At 37.9% G+C, this 17,322-nt stretch overlaps 1 long non-coding RNA gene across 4 annotated transcripts; it reads right to left on the bottom strand.

Annotated features, from left to right (window-relative positions):
• Positions 1 to 517: 517 nt before the first annotated feature.
• On the bottom strand, positions 518 to 17,318 carry LOC106026154 (uncharacterized). 4 transcript variants are annotated; one of them, XR_010039990.1, is made up of 4 exons: positions 17,065 to 17,309; positions 2,383 to 2,426; positions 1,649 to 1,744; positions 518 to 1,516 (listed from the first exon to the last, which is right to left on the bottom strand). It is a non-coding gene; the product is annotated as an uncharacterized LOC106026154 (long non-coding RNA). The 4 variants fall into 4 exon arrangements; XR_001199794.2 differs by having other exon boundaries at positions 17,190 to 17,300; XR_010039989.1 differs by lacking the exon at positions 1,649 to 1,744 and having other exon boundaries at positions 518 to 1,609; positions 17,190 to 17,318.
• Between the last annotated feature and the right edge of the window lie 4 nt (positions 17,319 to 17,322).

Genomic DNA, 17,322 nt, shown 5'->3' with positions numbered 1-17,322 from the left:
TGAACTATGACCTCTCTCTTAATGCCCCTTGAAAGCTTTTCTGAAGGACTGTGATAACTGAAGGAAACACACACATAATGAGTAATATGAGACTAAGTAATCTAGATTTCAAGATATGATTAGTTCTGGGGGTTGTATAGGCTTAGAAACATCATCAAAGAATTAAAAGAGGAAAAAGAACATGCTCAGAAATGCCTGTCTTTAATCCTCTTAATTTTCTCCTCTTGTTTTCTTGGGCTCACCAGGTTTGGAAGAACGAAAATGATTAACCCAGTATTTACTTATGGCTTTGACCACACAAATCCCTTGGGCCCAGATCATGAAGGCTAATGGAATCAGGTGGCTATGCAACCTTAGGAGAAGCCCCTGTAGTTTGTCACACACTCTGTGTCTCCTATTCTCTGGACCAGAGACCAAATGTCAGCAGCCATTCATCACTGTATGCATAGTACTGTTTTACTGCCAAGAAAGGGGAAAATTAAGTAGACCATGTCCAATAAAGTTGTGAAATAAAACATAGACCAAAGAGAATTTTCTGTTTTAATAAAATGTTTTTTGAAAAAGAGTGTAAGTGTTTAACATACAAAATTTGTTTGTGTTCAAAGGACACAGTATTTAACCATCTTCATCTGCATTACCTATGTGGCCCTGGTAAACACTTAAATTTCTAAACATTTTATAAGAGTTCAGTGAGACCAGTGAGTGTTTATTTTCCTTCTGGGTCTCACTACAGCCTGTAAGTACTAGTACCTAGGATGTGCACAATGAATATTTGTGTTCATTGTAGTTGTTTTTTACTTCTCTGATATATTTCTGTAAATTTTCCTTCTAATTCCCAGTATATTGTCATTTGGGGAAATACGTACATACAAATATATATGGACTGAATGAACAATTTTGAATAATTACAGCTTTACCATTAATTAGGCATGGAACATGGGGACAGATCCTTAAACACTTTGAGCCTCCGTCTTCCCTCTGGAAAACGAAAATAGTATTTTCAGCATCAGAGAGATGAAGTGACAATGTGTCTGGAGTTCTGCATTATGGTAGTTGTTCAATAGTTTGAGAAGAGAGGGTAAAGAATTTGGCTACTGCTCACTCTTCTAATTCCTGGCTTATTTTTGAAGCTTCTTCTTACCTTGCTGTTTGTCTAAAAGTTGAAGACAATTATTAGGATCTTTCACTGGCAGACAAATGTGTCAGTGGGAGGAGTTCTGCAGGCTTTCCCAAGGTTTGACGTTGTTTATCAGTAACCCTCCAGTGACGAATCTAAACTAATTCAATCCTCTTTCCTCCACCTCTCAGTGGGCCAGAGATGTTTGTGAATGGCTTCCCGTAATGATTCTAGGAGTCCGTGAGTTGAGGGGGATAAACAGTTTCCAGTGCATTCAGCAGGATCCGTGAATTCCTGAAGCATCATCGGCATTCCTTCATCCATTTGTCTTTCCAATGTCCTTACTGAAAACTTGCATAAGGAATGAGCCTTTTAATGAAATGGAGTCTATATTCATTCCTAATAATAACAGTAGAAAATATCTATTATGAGCCTGGAGCTGTTCCAAATACTCCATGCATTTTACATGTGCCAACTCAGTCCTCATCCATCCTACAAGGATGAAAAGAAAAGAGGTTTATTTTGACTTACAGTTTCAGAAGTTCAGTTCTGCATTGTCAGGCTCCAATGCAGAAACCACACGGTGAAAGGGTCTGATACAGGAGAAAACTGCTCTCGTCATGGCAGCTAGGAAGCAAAGAGAGAATGGAGGAGCCAAGGAGGAACAAATACTATTCCAGGTCATATCCCCATGGCCCTGCCTCTTTGCACCAGGTTCTACTGATGTGGGAGATAAGGAGCAAGGTGCAGAAAAGCTGGATGGGGAGGTGAGTGGGACTGGTCATTATGAAACCCCACAGCAACACCTACATAGGTCTTGGAGCTCCCACAAGATGTGGATGGCATAAAAGCATGGCCATCAAGGAAAGCTACTATCATACATGAGCTTGCATGGTAGCTCCTGTCACATTTTTCAGACGTGGCATGTACTTCTACTTTTTTTTAAACTTCTTTTCTCTTTGTTTTGCCCAAGTTTGCTCTGCACAGCTTGTTTCTCTCATATCATTTACCTCAAAATTTCAAATTAACAGTTGGCACTGTTTTGGGCTAATCTCATCCAATTCTTTGTTTGAGACAAGAAGAACCTGAAATACTTTTGAATGGCGAGCCATTTCTTTTTTATTTTAATTTTATTTTGAATGTAGTAAAAATACAACAGAACAAGACAAAACAAAGCCAGTCGAGACAATGTAGGGACATTGATACAGAACTTCAAAGCAGGATACTGGGATAGTAGTAATAGGTACTATAGTATATCTCGTTACCTTCGCAATAGTTGTCCAGTCATTTAGGTATAGCGAAATCAAACCTATAACAGAACATTGTAAAACCAATTGAAGCAGAATATTGAATAGAGCAAAACAAACATTACAAAATGTAACAATTTGCCTTCAAACAGAACATAGAAGGAAAATCCCCCCCATATTTGTTATATTGCCTATGGTCACCCTCCCAAGAGATGCTCAGAATTCTGTCCCCAGCTGAGGGTGGGGAGAGGGATATGTTTGATTCTCAGCCCACGCCGCTAGGCTCACCTGAACAGCTGACTGGTTCTCCTCCCCACAAAGCCAGGGGCACTTAGCAAGAGGGCAGGCAAATTGCCTTCTTGTGCAGCTGCCTAAGTCCCAACATGAGAGCCATTTCTTTCTTTTTCTTTTTCCTTTTTTTTAATTTTTTTTTTTTTTTGTATTGTGGATTGAACTCACAACCTCACGCGTGCCAGACAGGTGCTTCCATCATTGAGCTAAATCCCCGGCCCCATGGATAGCCATTTCTAAAGAAACTATTCTACAGCACTGCTTTCTAACAATACACTGAGCTACAGCATGATAAAATTACCTTACAAAAGCCCTGCCTCTGAGCATATGAGAGTTCTGGGAGCCATAACTGAGTTAAACCATAACAGGGGATTATCTGAGGTGAGGTCTAAATTATGAAAATGAGGCATCCATGCTGGGAAAAGGGTTCCAGCAAAGAAATAACCTGGTGTACTCAGCCAGCAGGGTGGCCACAGCAAAATAAATAAAGATGAATGTAGAAGGAAATATTATAAAAGTCAACAAGGAATTAAAACACTCAGACCTTGTAGATAAGACTAAGTATTTTTAAAAAGCAATTGGAGAATTTTAAATATAGAGGTGTTTCCTGATTTATTATTATTATTGAAAGATCTTTATGGCTACTGAGGAAAATGAAGAGTAGGGCAACAAGAATTGAGATAGAGCAGTTAGGAAACCATTACAACAGCCAAGGCAAAGCATGATGGTGCCTTGGATTAGGGTAATAGAGAGAGACGGTCAGACATGAGACTTATCTGGAAAGTATAATGGAAAGGACTTGCTAAATGTATAGTGAGTTACCAATAGCACTGAAAAAATAAATTAATCCATGGCTTGGAGCAACTATTAGTGCCACTTACTGAACAAAAAATGCTTGGCAAAGCAGATATAATAGTGAAAAAATTAGTAGTGAGTGAAGAAGCAGTGAGTGCTCTGTTTACATAGGATGTATGTGGGATTGAAAACCATAGATATTTAAAGGGAGAGGTTGGATAATACATGAAGCTGGAAAAGAGAAGTGCAATTAAGATGTTCATGTGTGCTATCCAGTGTAGTAGCCACTATGCACACATAGATATTGAACACTTAAAATGTAGTTAATGTGACTACCAACTAAATTTTAAAATTTTAATTATTAGGAAGTGGCAACCAAATGGGACAGAACAAATATGGAATATGTTGATTATCACAGAACATTCTGTTAGTCATTGCTGGTATATACGGTTCTTAAACCATCAGACTTGGTGAAAACCTCTACAGAATAATACAGACTAAAAAGATACTAAGTTCTAGAGTCCAAGATTATTTAAGGGTCTGGAAAACTAAGTCTGAACATGAAAAGCAGTAGCTCTTGAGTTCAAGTAACCAAATTGTCATGAAGTTAAGAAATCACTTCTAGAAAGAAAGGGGGCGGTCAATGTATATAGAATTAACCTAAATTCTGTAGAGAATTCTCTTGGAGGGATGGTAGAGGAGAAAAGCCTACTTTAGGGGGATGGAGGAAATGAATAATAAGTAATGAAGATATTCTGAACCAGCTTTTGAAGTGTTTTATCATGAAAGGAAATAGAATGCAGCAATGTCTTAGAGGTTAAGGCAGATTTCCCTACTTCCCCCTAGACACAGATAATGTGTTTTACTAGGAAGCAAATGATTCAGTAGATAAAGGGAAATCGATGATTTCTCTTGACTTCTTAGAAAGAGTGTGTACACTTGGAAAAGTGAACTCTCCGAGAATGAACAAGGAGGTTAGAAGTGTAGGGTTCACCCTGGAAAGAAACAAGGACACAAAAAAGAGGGAATGATGAAATTCAGCCTAACAAAAATGACACACAGACATCTACAATAAAAATATTTATTGCCACCATTACTGAACAATCATTATTTGGCATGTCTTCTCTATATACATGCTCTCTGAAGGTCATAACTGACCCAAAAAGGAAGCATTATGGTATTGTTTTTGCCAAAGTAGATGTAGAGGCCTAAAGCCATATAAACAATAAGTGGAATAATTGGAGTCTGCCAAAGGAAGAAATGAAGTCTTCAGTTTACTCATGTTAACATTGAGATTATACCTGTTAGACACTAAAGTAAAGATTCGGAGTAGGTAATTGATAGCCAGTTGTCTAGAGTTTGTAGGGAGACAGCTTTGGGCCTGTGTTTATCTACCCGCTTTGCCCATTCCTCCCCCCACCCCCCCACACACACTTTACTGCTGCATATAATGGGCCAAAGTACAAAAGGTGAAAATAAATATTTCTCAGTTTTTATACAAATAAGATAAGAAAAAACAGAAAAAGATAGGAGACCTGAAGCTGCAGCATAGGAAAGTTAGGGTGAACGCCATGAAGGGTTTTGACTTCTTTTAATTTGGTTTGATTTACTTATTTTTCTGTTTATTTGCTCACATATTTGTTTTATAATTAATAATTTGTTTTATAATTAATTAGCTTTCCTTCCTGTAATGGAGATGTCTCCTCAAAGTCTCATGAGCTCATAGGCAGGACTTTTCAGAGCAGGCTGGATATACTGTGTTGTGTACGTGATACTAGGATTAAGGGTGTATGGTACCAAATTAGTCTACTGATTGATTTACTATAGTGCTGAGTGTGGATAATGGGAAGTCTCTCCCCGGCTGCAGGTGGCACCATCCAAAAGATTTGTAATCTGGATGGCATAAAATGAAAATGAGGACTGCTGCTGCGGCTGCTGCCGCCTTCTGCCTCCTCGCCATGGACTATTTCTCCTCTGCAATGGTCCTCTGCCAAAAGCCTCTACAACTGTGAGCTAAAGTAAGCCTTCCCTCTTAACGGATGGGTTTTAAGTGCTGTGTATCAGCAACAAGAAAAGTAACTAAGACATTTCCCTAAAGGTTTTTGAAAAATAGAACAAGACTTCCACTCCTGAGAACCCGAATAGATGTACTTTTTCCTCCTCCTTTTGATAAGTACAACTAAGAACTGGGCACTTATATAAAATAAACATAAGAAGAAATTTGGCTACAAATTACAAGTCCTGAGGAACAATAAGTACTCTTTTTGCCTCAAATATACTTGACTTGGAACTGAAGAAATCAGAGACCCAGAAATATCAGTGAGCATTGAAAAAAGTTCCCTGAAAACCTGCTGTCTCTAATCAAAGAGAAAGGAAAGGTAAAATTAAGCAAAGTAGGAAACGTTTAGATAATAACTTTATTCCAGCTGACCATCACCAGAAACAAAACAAAATACACAACGTAGAACCATCACCCCTCTGCCAAAACCCATGGGATTTCCACTCTCATAGACCTACAACACAGAACACAATAAACCCACCAAGATGAGCAGAGAAAGTAGATAGTGATAACATAAATTCCCACTGAAATGATTCTGTAAGAGTATTAGTGGACCATGGGAGGAGCCCGGACTACCACTTCCACCAGAAGGAACAAAGGCAGTGGGTCTGCCTTAACCATTTTCTCATCACTAGTACAAAGTACCCAGTATCCAGAATTTAAAGTAGGAGAGGCTTATGTTGGCTCACAGCTTCACAGATTCAAACACAGAAGTGATATGATGCAAAGACATGCTGAGGAGCAAAGCTGCTCATGTCATTGTGGTCAGGAAGCAGAGAAGATAAGATCCAGGGAAGGAGATACACCTTTCCAGGTTACACTCCCAGTGACCCATCTCCAACCAAGCTGCATTTCCTAACGGCACATTCCGCTATCATCTCCTGACCCAGTCATTTCCCAAAAATCCCACCTCTGAACATATTAGGCTTTTGAGGAACATTATATTCTCTAAACAGTAACACATATCTAGTGGAAAGTTAGGAATTTTGCCATTAATCATCAGCCAAAAGGCCATCCTCAGCACAGTGTCAGCAGAGACCAACAGGGCAGCTGAAATCCAGTCCTGTCTAGCATTAAGGAGGAAACTTGCCCTCCCGAAGTGTAAATAGAGGCTGAACGTCTATCTTCTCCTGACAATAGGAGACAAATACACAGTTATAGTTGTAGACTTCAATAAACTTCAAAAGCTGATAGAACATCAGACCAAAGAATTTGAAAGTCTTGACGACAACATCAAGCAATAGCTCTGTCTTAGTTACTTGTTGCTGACACAAAATACCTGACACGCAAAGTTAAAGGAGGAAAAGTTGACTTTGGCTCAGTTTGTAGAAATTTTATTTCATAGTTGACTGGTTCCAAGGCAAGATGAAATGGCAGAGGAGAAACAGTTCATTGCAGACACAAGACAGAAACACGAAAAGCAGTGAAGTCATGAAGCAGCAAGAGACAAGCAGCCCTCTTGCTGTCCCTTACGGTTGATCAGGCTACTGTCTACTCACTCCCAGGGCGAGGCGCCCTTGATCCTAGCCAGAACTATGCCAAACTAGTTTAGTGGAGACACACCTTTGACTCCAGCATTACACTCTAGATCGACCATCTCTGAAAAGCCACCTATAATAGCTTGAGGTTTTAGAGGGACATCTAGACACAATCCATGACAAGCTCTAACTGATTGCAACATAGTATTTTACCCAACAAAAGTAGAATATATATTTCTTTCAAGAGTGTGGGAAACCTGTACAAAACTAGATCTTATGTTGGGCCATAAAACAAATCTCAGAAGATTTAAAAGAACAAATTTATATACACTGTGATTTAAAAGTACAGAAATTATATAGACTGTTTTATCTGATCACAATGAACTCAAACCAGAAATCAATAAAAAGAAAATCTCCAAACCCTTAGGAACTAAGCAAAACACTTTCAAAATAGTCCATGACTCAGAAGCCTCAAAATAAATAAAAAATGCATTAAATTGAGTGATATTTGAATTAAAACATAAAGAGTTGTGGAAAACCATAAAAGCAGTGCTAAGACAGTGAAAATTAAAGCATTAAATGCATACAGCAGAAAAGAAGTCTCAAATCAATCATACAAATTCTATCTCAAGAACTTAGGAAAAATGATCTGGGCATGGTAGCTCACAACTGTAATTCTAGCACTAGGGAGGCTGAGGGAGGAGGGCATGGAGAGTTCAAGGCCTCAAGTTCTAGGCCTGACTACACAGCAATACCCTGTCTCACACATCCTCCAAATTATTTATATAATTTGGGAGTATATGGAGAGAGAGGGAGAGAGAGGAAGAGATAGAGAGAGAGAGGGAGAGAGAGGCAGAGAGAGAGACAGAGAGAGAAGGAAATAATCAGTTCTTCAAAAAACCAATAAATTTACAAACTTTCTAACGAGAGAGAAATCATGAATTAGCAATACTTTTAATAAATTACAAAATAACATAATAAACATTGCAAATATAAAAATAATTATAAAGGAATATTAGGAAACACCCTATACATAAATTTAGCAAATTAGATTAAGCACACTCTCCACAAAAACACAAACTACCATAACTCTTCCATTAAAAAATAATGAGTAGTCTTATAATTATTAAGGAAATTGAATTTGTAAAATTAAATCTTCCTAATTGCCATAATCAGAGTGTTTCACCAAAGAATCCTACCAAACACCAATTTCATATAATCTCTTCCAGAAAACTGAAAATGAGGGATGACTGACTTCCAAATTCATTTTATGAAGCTGTCACCCTTGTAGCTAAGTAGATAAAAACACTACAAAATATAAGATTTTCAGGGGCCAGGGAAAAAGTGGCACAAGTGCCTGGCTAGCAGTGTGAGGCTGTGAGCTCAATCCCTGGAACAACAACAACAAAAAAAGTAATAATAATAAATAAGATTTTCACTATTTTTGACAGGTATAAAGCTAGCAGAAAAAACTAACTGTAAAAGGATATGTATATCATGTTCTTACTTACTCAATAATGGAACAATAAATAATATGAACAAATAAAAAGCAGTTGTAATGACAAAATTAAGATTTTTGGGATAATTATAGACTCATGTATAATTTTAAGAAACAGCAATAAGAGTGCATGTATAATTTACCTAATTTTCCCCAAAGTCAGCAGTTTGTAAGACAAAAATGTGATAGCAAACCAGAATATTAATTTGCAAGATATAAAACATACCTCATACTATCCTTTTATAACCACATTTACTTTCCTCTCACCATCACAGACTCTTAAGTCCTAGCCATCACTAATCTGTTTTCTGCTTCCCTAATTCTCTCATTTCAACCATGTTATAAAAATAGAATCATAAAGTGTGTATTAGTCATTGTTCTCCAGAGAAAGAAAGGCAATAGGATGAGTGTATATGGTAACAGACTTAATTTTAAGTAATTGACTTACACACTTTTGAAAGTTATTGAGCACAAAAGCTTGTGGGAAGTGGCTGGCAACCTGCAGACTTGAGAAGAACTTTGAGTCCAAGGCATCTTTTTGAAAGCTAGCAGATGTGTCTGATGAAGTCTGAAGGCTCACTAGCACATAGTTTCTTCTTGCTCAAAGGTGATCAACTCTTTGTTCTATCAGGCCCTCAATGTATTGGATGAGGCCCAAACACAGTAAGAGAGACAATCTGCCAAAAGCCAGCAATGTATGTGTAAATATCAACCACAGCCATCTCCACAAAAGCATCCAGAATAAGAATTTAGCATAGAGATACTTACAGCAAATTGATGTCAAAAATTAGAAATTGCACATTTTTGTTTTTTCTTGCAGTGCTAGACATTGAAGACCAGATCTTGTGAATGTTAAGCAATGTTCTACCTACATTGCCAGTCCAAATAAACCATTCTAGTATAAAGTATTTGAAATTTATAGTTTTTACCCAGCAGATTTCTCTCAAGATATACCCTAGGTATTGAGTATATCGATAGTTTGTTTTTATTGCTGAGTAATGATCCATGATACGAATACACTGCAGTTTACCCATGTCTTTGAAGGACATTTGTTCTGTCTTTAAATTTTTACTATTGGGAATAAACAGCTAGTAAACATGCTGTTATACATTCATGTATAAAAACTTTCTTGTGTGAATATTTTTTCTTCTCTAAGATAAATGCAGATGGGTCATATGTACTTGTAATATTTGTGGTTTATTTTTTCAAAAATTGCTATATCTTTTTTCAGAAGGGCTGAACTATTTTTCTGCCAACAGAGGATGAGTGATCTCATTTCTCTACACCCTCACCAACCTTCGATATTATTATTAAAATTTTTCTGCCTTCTGGCAAAACAGTTGCATGAGAAGCACATATATATTCTCTTGCTGGAGTATTTAAACTGATTTTGTGTCAGAAATCTTCTGAGTTTTGGTGTTTTAATTTTGTTTTTAGTCAGTATTTTGATATTTGTTTTTTGTTTTTTCTTTTATTGTCTGTGTTCTTTCCCTCTTCCTGTCTCCTTATTTAGTTTCTGCACCTCAAGCTCCCATCGCAACACTATTGTTTTGTTTTTGATTTCTTTTTTGCATTCTATAAAATCCTGCTTCTGTCTTTAATTTGCCATATTTCTCCCTCTCCCTCTCTTCTTCTCCCTCTCTGTCTCCTACCTGCCCTTGTATTGATATCATCCCCATCCTATTCCATATCGTCCAAGCCTCCTGTCCTCTTACACCTCTTTTCCACATTATAGTACACAAACTTATCAACCGTCCCTACAGCCACATAGTTTTCCTTAATCATGAAGTATGCCTCTCTCCTCCTGTATCTCATCCTCATCCCCACAAGTATCTTCTCAAATCCCTCAACATTAATATTTAAACCCAACTAAAAGTGCTCCAACAGAATCTGATTCCGTATCAAATTTTCTTTTTGGTTCAACCTATCACCATCACCTCTAGCCTTGCCCATTACTAATTTACATCCCTCTTTCACTCATCCTTCAGTTTTCCCCTTCACTTCTCCTGACACATTGCAGAACAATAATTGAACACAGGCTGCTCAAAGTATTGATGAAATGTAAAAGTGAAAATTCAAGATCTGTCTGATACGTGTTTTGTGATTGACTCTGTTCATTCAACCAGAGTTCTGTCAATCTGCTACAACCAAAGTAATTCTTTCCTTAAAATAAAAGGACAGAGTCCAAATCATTTAAATTAAATAAGTGAAGAGTAAATACTATCTCTGAATATATAAAGCTGAGAAGACATCATAAGGAGGCAGTATCTCACCAAAAACCTTCATATAAACTATAAACTCCTCTCCTCATACTCGAAATAATAGTGTACATTCTTTTCTGCAGCACAAGGTACATTCTCCAAAAGAGATCACATACTAGCCCACAAAGCCTGCTTAACTAAATATGAGAGAATCAAAATCACTCCATGTTTACTACCAGACTACTGCACAATGAAAATAAAATCAACCACAGAAGAAATTTAGAAGCACCTGGAAACATAATAGCACATTCCTGAACACCCAGAGTGCCACAGAAGAAATCAAGAAAGCAATTAAACTATTTCTGGAAGTTAAATACAATGCTTGGACAACAGGCCAGAACCTCTGGGACACAATGAAAGCTGAGGTTTACTGCAGTCAATGCTCAAATTAAGAAGATAGAGTGAGCTCAAATAAATAACCTAATGAGGACCTTAAGACACTTGAGAAATAATTGCAATCCAAGCACAAACCAAAATTAAGGACTGAAATCATGAGGATTAGAGTGGAACTCAATGAAATTGAGACTAAAAAGATGTACAAATTGACAAATTTAAAAAGTTGCTGCTTTGAAACGCTAAACAAAATAGATACGCTTATAAAGAAGCGAGAAAAGACTCACATTAACGCAATTAGAAATAAAAAAGAGTAAATCACAACCTTGATAGTGTTATATTCCCAGTACTCCTCAAGCTCCTCGATGAAACTGAAAGGAACAGGTGCTTCCTAATACATTTGTGGAAGCCTGCAATGCTCTGACTCCAAAACCAAATAAAGACCCAACTGAACAAAAAAACTACAGTCTGATTTCCTTAATGAGCATAGGTGCAAAAATCTCAAGATATCTGCAAATGGAATACAGCACATCATAAAAATATTCAGACATTATGACTAAGTATCTTTCACTCTAGATTTGCAACAATATAATATACCACATAAACAGAACAAAGATAAATCCATGTGATCATATTAGCAGACACAGTAGAGGCTTTTGGCAAAATCTAATAACCCTTCCTGTCAAGAACTCTGAAGAAAATAGGTGTAGAAAGATCATACCTATCTTGGTGTGGTGATGTACTCCTGTAATCCCATCACTCGGGAGACTGAGGCAGGAGGATTGTCAATAGTCCAAGATTAGCCTGGACTATGTAAATTTAAGGAAAGCCTACACTACAAATCAAGACCCTGTCTCAAAAACAACTACAAAAAAAGATAATATCTGAGTTTGATAAAAATATATTTATGACAAGATTGAGGATATAGCTTAGTGTCACAGCACATCCCTAACAAGTGCAAGGTCACCAGTTCAATTCCCAGTAACAATAAAGTAAAACAAAATAAAATAATTTATGACAAAACAATGGCCAGTATCATATTAAATAGAGAAAACTCAAAGCATTCCCTCTAAAATCAGAACAGAGACTGAGATTCCTACTATCACTCCTTCTATTCAACATAGTACTTGAAATATTAGCCAGAGCAATCAGGCAAGAGAAAAAAATAAAAGGGATACATATAGGAAGAACTCAAATTACCAATATTTGTAGATGACATGACACTCTGTATAGAAGACTCAAGGAATTCCAACAAAAACTCTTAGAATTAATAACTAGCGGGGGGGCTGGGGATTTAGTTCAGCAGCATAAGCACCTGCCTTGCAAACAGGTGGTCGTGAGTTCAATCCCCGGTACCGATAAAAATGAAAAAGACAAAAAAAAAAAAAAAGAATTAATAACTAGCTTTACAGCTTTAACTAGCTATACAGCAGGCCAAAAATACAAGAAAACCAACAGCATTTGTGCACACAAATAATGAACTCATTGAGAAAGAAATTATAAAAACATTTATATGTATATAACATATACATTTATAGTAGCAGCAAAAAAAAAAAAAAGTAAATACCTAGGAATTAACCTAAGCAAGGAAGTGAAAGATGTCTTCAAAGAAAATTCTAACAAAGGAGATTTGAAGAGGACATCAGAAAATAGAAAGATGTCTCCTGCTCCTGGATAGGCAGAGACAAAATTGTCAAAATTGTCTAAATACCCAAAATGGCCACGATCACAAAACTGCAAATGTAAATCAGTAAGCCATTATCGAAATCATATGGAGAGTTTTGAAAGAACTAAAATTAGAAATTCCATTATATTCAGTTATATCCTTTCTGGGTATCTTCCCCAAAAAGCTAAAAGCATCATATTACAGCAATACTTGCATACCAATCTGTATAGCAGCATAATCACAATAGCAAAATCCTGGAAGCAGCCATTTGTCATCAACTGAAAAATGAATAAAGAAAATGTGGTATCTATACATAATAGAATGCTACTTAGCTATAAAGAAGGAGAAATTTGAGATATTTGTAGGAAAATAGATACACACCTGGAAAATTCAGTTTCAACTGAAATAAGATACACAAGCTTCAAAACTGTGTGGTAGTTCTAATTTGACTAAGGCAAAATACAAAAAACAAAGATCATAAAAAAGATGAGTAGCAGGAAAAAAGAGGATAGATCTCTTGCAAATGGGAAGGGGTCAAGGAGACCAAGGACAAGGGAGAAGGGGAAAAGGACGAGGAAATAAGAAAAATTAAGATAACATCGCGCGAAGGAACTAATAACCTCAATGAGTGTAAACATTGTATACCATAAACATGAGCTAACAATAATAACAACAACAAGAATGAAAATGGGAAAAGGGTATTTAAAGGCAGAAGAAGGGAAGTGGGTAGGAGGGAGAAAGAAATTTAAAAAGGAAATAAGCTGTGTTATATACGTATTCCTACTCCCCAAGTTGAATGTAAACTTTATGTACCACAAATATGTTCTAATAAAATAATAAACAAATAATAAAAAGTAAAGCAAAATCTGATTATTTTATTGTAGTCTTGCATGAGATCCAGTAGACAAACTTGGATTATTACTCAGGTGATTGAACAATCTACCATATATGACATTAAGTGGTATCACAGTTATCACAGTTTAATAAGCAAGCAAATGATCAGTCATCCTGACTACTCTCCTCAAAGAAGTTATCTACAAATCCCACCTTTACTCACCAAGATATGTATTGAATTGTTACTTCTCTTTCTCTGCTACCATTAGTTCTGGTGGTCCACAGCAAGCCTAAACTGTTATGACAACCCCTTAACGTGCCTCTCTTCTATGCTGGATGCCCTTCCAGGACACTCATCTGGCCTGCACTCAACAGCAAGAGTAATCTTAAACACATACTGGATCGTATCATTCCCATTGTTAATCCCTCCAAGGCGAAATACAAGGCTTCCCACTGTGTTTCGGTAAATGCCAACTTTTTCGTATGGCCTATGGGTCCTGCATGACATGACCATGGATGCTCTCTCCTCTGCTTTCTATCTCTGCTCTCTCCTTAACCAAACATCTCTTATTCTTCAACCTCAAATCTTTCCTTCTTCAACATTACTATACTGTGATATCATTATACTTCTATCTCTCTCCTGCCAGCCCATGCTTTAGGCTTCAGTCGAAATGGCACCTCTATCAAGAATGTATATCTGAGTATCTTTTCTACTGAGTTTGCCTCTCACTGTTTTCTTCTACTCTCTGTTTCTTTCATAGAATGTAAGCCACCAAGAAGAGAGTTCTTGTTTATGTCATTCACAGTTATAGCTGGTATCTAGCAAAATGCAAATACTGTAAATACTGCATTTCTGAATGTTAAATCAGTAAATGCCCTAATAACAGCGCCAAATACCTGTCCTATTACAAGAAAGCCTTCATTAACTACACACCAGACACTTAGAGTAACAATGTAGGTAAGTCTCCAAATTCATAGAACTTAAATTTGGTAGAAAAAGTTGCAAACAATAAAAAATAGAAGATAAAACTTAAAGCAGAATCATAATGAAGAAAATAAAGCAGAGTAACAGGCCAAACATGAGTTGGAGGTATAACTGGTTCTACTTTAAATAGAGCCTCAATCCCAGTGAAGGGAAGGAAGGAATCAGTGACAGTGACAGTAAAAGCTGGCAAAGGGGCACTTTGACTGAGGCTTCTCCAGCACACAGATGCTAAGACTGAATCAGGTGAGATAGTCTGAGGCCCGTTTGCTAGGTTGAGAGGATGAAAGTCAGTCTTAGAGCTGGTCTGCATCAGGTTGGCCTTTAGGCCATGGTGAAAAATATGGGTTTCCTCTTAAGGGTGACTAAAAAGTCACCAGAGGCGAATGAGTAGGGGAGCATTATCAGCTGGTCTTTTTGAGCCCGTCTTGACTCGAATGAGGTCAGAAATACACACAAGAGTTGCTGACAGTGTGAACCAGAGAAACATCTGTACAGAGGTTGGGAAAAGTACGCAGAGCTTGCCCTCCCTCTTTGGGAAGCTGGGATACCGAAATTTGGTTCCAGAATTGTGAAAAACACTACCTTCTCTAGGCATTGGAACCTTCAGATACTCTATTGCATCCCTGGCTTGGTCAAGCTTGAATACATTTGATTTAGTTCCTAGGGATACCTTTGCCCTCACTGACACATGACCTTATCAGAGAAGAATGCAGCGGGCTTAAAGAGTGCAGCTGGTTCCTTCCTTCCATTTACAGACTCATTTTACTTAAAGGAAAGATAACAGGGAAAACAAAGGCAGGATGGTGAGTCCTGCTTTGCACTTTTTAACACCTACTTAGATTCAATTAATCAAAAAATGATCAGAATGTGACCTGAAAACTTGAATGTGTGAATCTAAAAGAACAATACACAGAGGTGAATGACAGGCACTAAGCAGATCTTACTCCATCAGCTAAATGCCCAAAGCCTGATTTTGTCCCACAGCCAGGAAGCCACTGAAGTACACTTCCTCGGCGGCTAGGATTGAGTAAATAAATGAATGCAGTTACTCTGACAGAATCCTTCAATCTCCAACGTGGGGACAGTATTAGCTCATCCCCAAAGCAGCAGCCATCACTCATTTCTGAGCAAGAGCAGAACAGAAAGGCCGGGGCTACCCAGAGAAAGCTGGTCACAGGGACTCAAGACAAGAGGCAAGTCGCACTTTGAAAGGGAGAGAATAGCTCACGCAGCTGCTAGGTGCTATCAGGACTTAGTACTCTCATCAACCTCACAGAGTTCAAAAGACAAAGGTTGGTAAACAGCAGAGGATAACTTTCATTCCTAACAGTGGCACAAGCCTCTTTCCTGCAGATTGTCAGGTCCCTTGAAAATAACCGGGGCTCTGACGAGTGGGCATGAGTAAGACCCGCCAAAACCAGGGCAAAAAGTCAGTGCAGCAACTTGGGCACTCTAACATTTTTGTTTCAAAGCTGCTCCCCAAAGTGTGGCTCAGTGACCACAGCTCTTCTGTTAATCCATGGCAAGTGCTGGGAGGCACCTGGCACCAAGCAAGGACTCAGTAAAGATTAACTATCATTACTATTGACATTTGTCTGTGCTTCTTCTCTGCTAAGAAATAATTGTGTTTTGCACTCATATGTGCATACATCTCCCCTTATACATTATAAATCCCTGGCAGGAGGCAACTGTGCCTTATCTGTCTCATGCATCTCAGAGCATGGACCTGTGCTGGGTTCCATTACTGTTTGTGGTTTGAACTGAATTAACCTTCTAAACCAAACATTTTTAGGTGTATCGACTTGCAGAAGTAGTACAAAGTTTTAAAAGGCTGGGCAGAGTAAAAGACAAATCACATCTGAGTTTCCTCCACCTCTTCACTTTCTCCTCCCATCTTTTTCCAGTGCCTCTTCATTTGTGGCTGCCACATGTCCTCTGTGGCAAACTGGTTTCCTGTGAGTCTCAGTGGAAGCAGTGATCCTCGTTGCTAGGAAGAGTTAAGTTCAATCAATTTTGATACTTCCCAAACCCCCAAAATGATTGTATGTCCAAGAGGATACCCAGAAGGCACATTTGCAAATGCTACATAAATATTACTTCCAGCAAGTCCCTCTTGACTTACACTGAGTCAGTGACAGTAATAACAATAACAACCACCATTCACAAAACACTCAGCACTTTTATATATTTGTCATTTAAACCTCCCAACAAAACAAAGTGTATGTTCTGTTGGTTTCACTTACCAGATTTAAAAACAAAACAAACAAACAAACAAACAAAAAAAAAAAACTAAAGCACAGGAAAATTGCAGCAAGTCAGTAAATACTGAGAGACAAAGCCACGCACTTGCCTCTCTAGAACTCATTTAGGTAAGCAGTCTAATGACAGCGGCCCTGGCCACAACACCCACATCTAATACACAATTAGCACATTAGGAGTGCTCAGCAGAGCAGAGCCCATTGTGCTTCCCGCGCCTGTCCTTCTCATCCCACAACACTACCTGGCAAATCTCAAAAGACCAGCATCTTCCACAAAAGAACGCAGGGTTCTCTTTCCACCTGTTTCCAGTTGCTGCCACACTTAACACACGCCTTCAAATGTAACAACCTCTGATTTGTAACTTACGCCTAAGGGACATGCTCCCATTTTCTCTTCTGGTGGAAAAAAGGTACTGGAGCCACAGGTTGCTGAGGCAAAGGATTTATTGATTTGATTCTCATCAGAATTCAACCTCTGCTATTAAGATTAGCCTTGGACT

The sequence above is a fragment of the Cavia porcellus genome, unplaced genomic scaffold (assembly GCF_034190915.1).
Source record: "Cavia porcellus strain 051 isolate PalLab524CR breed Dunkin Hartley unplaced genomic scaffold, mCavPor4.1 scaffold_17, whole genome shotgun sequence".
In the NCBI taxonomy this organism is placed as follows: Eukaryota; Metazoa; Chordata; class Mammalia; order Rodentia; family Caviidae; genus Cavia; species Cavia porcellus.
The sequence above is the reverse complement of the archived record's forward strand: the minus strand, read 5'-3'. Positions and strand labels throughout refer to the sequence as shown.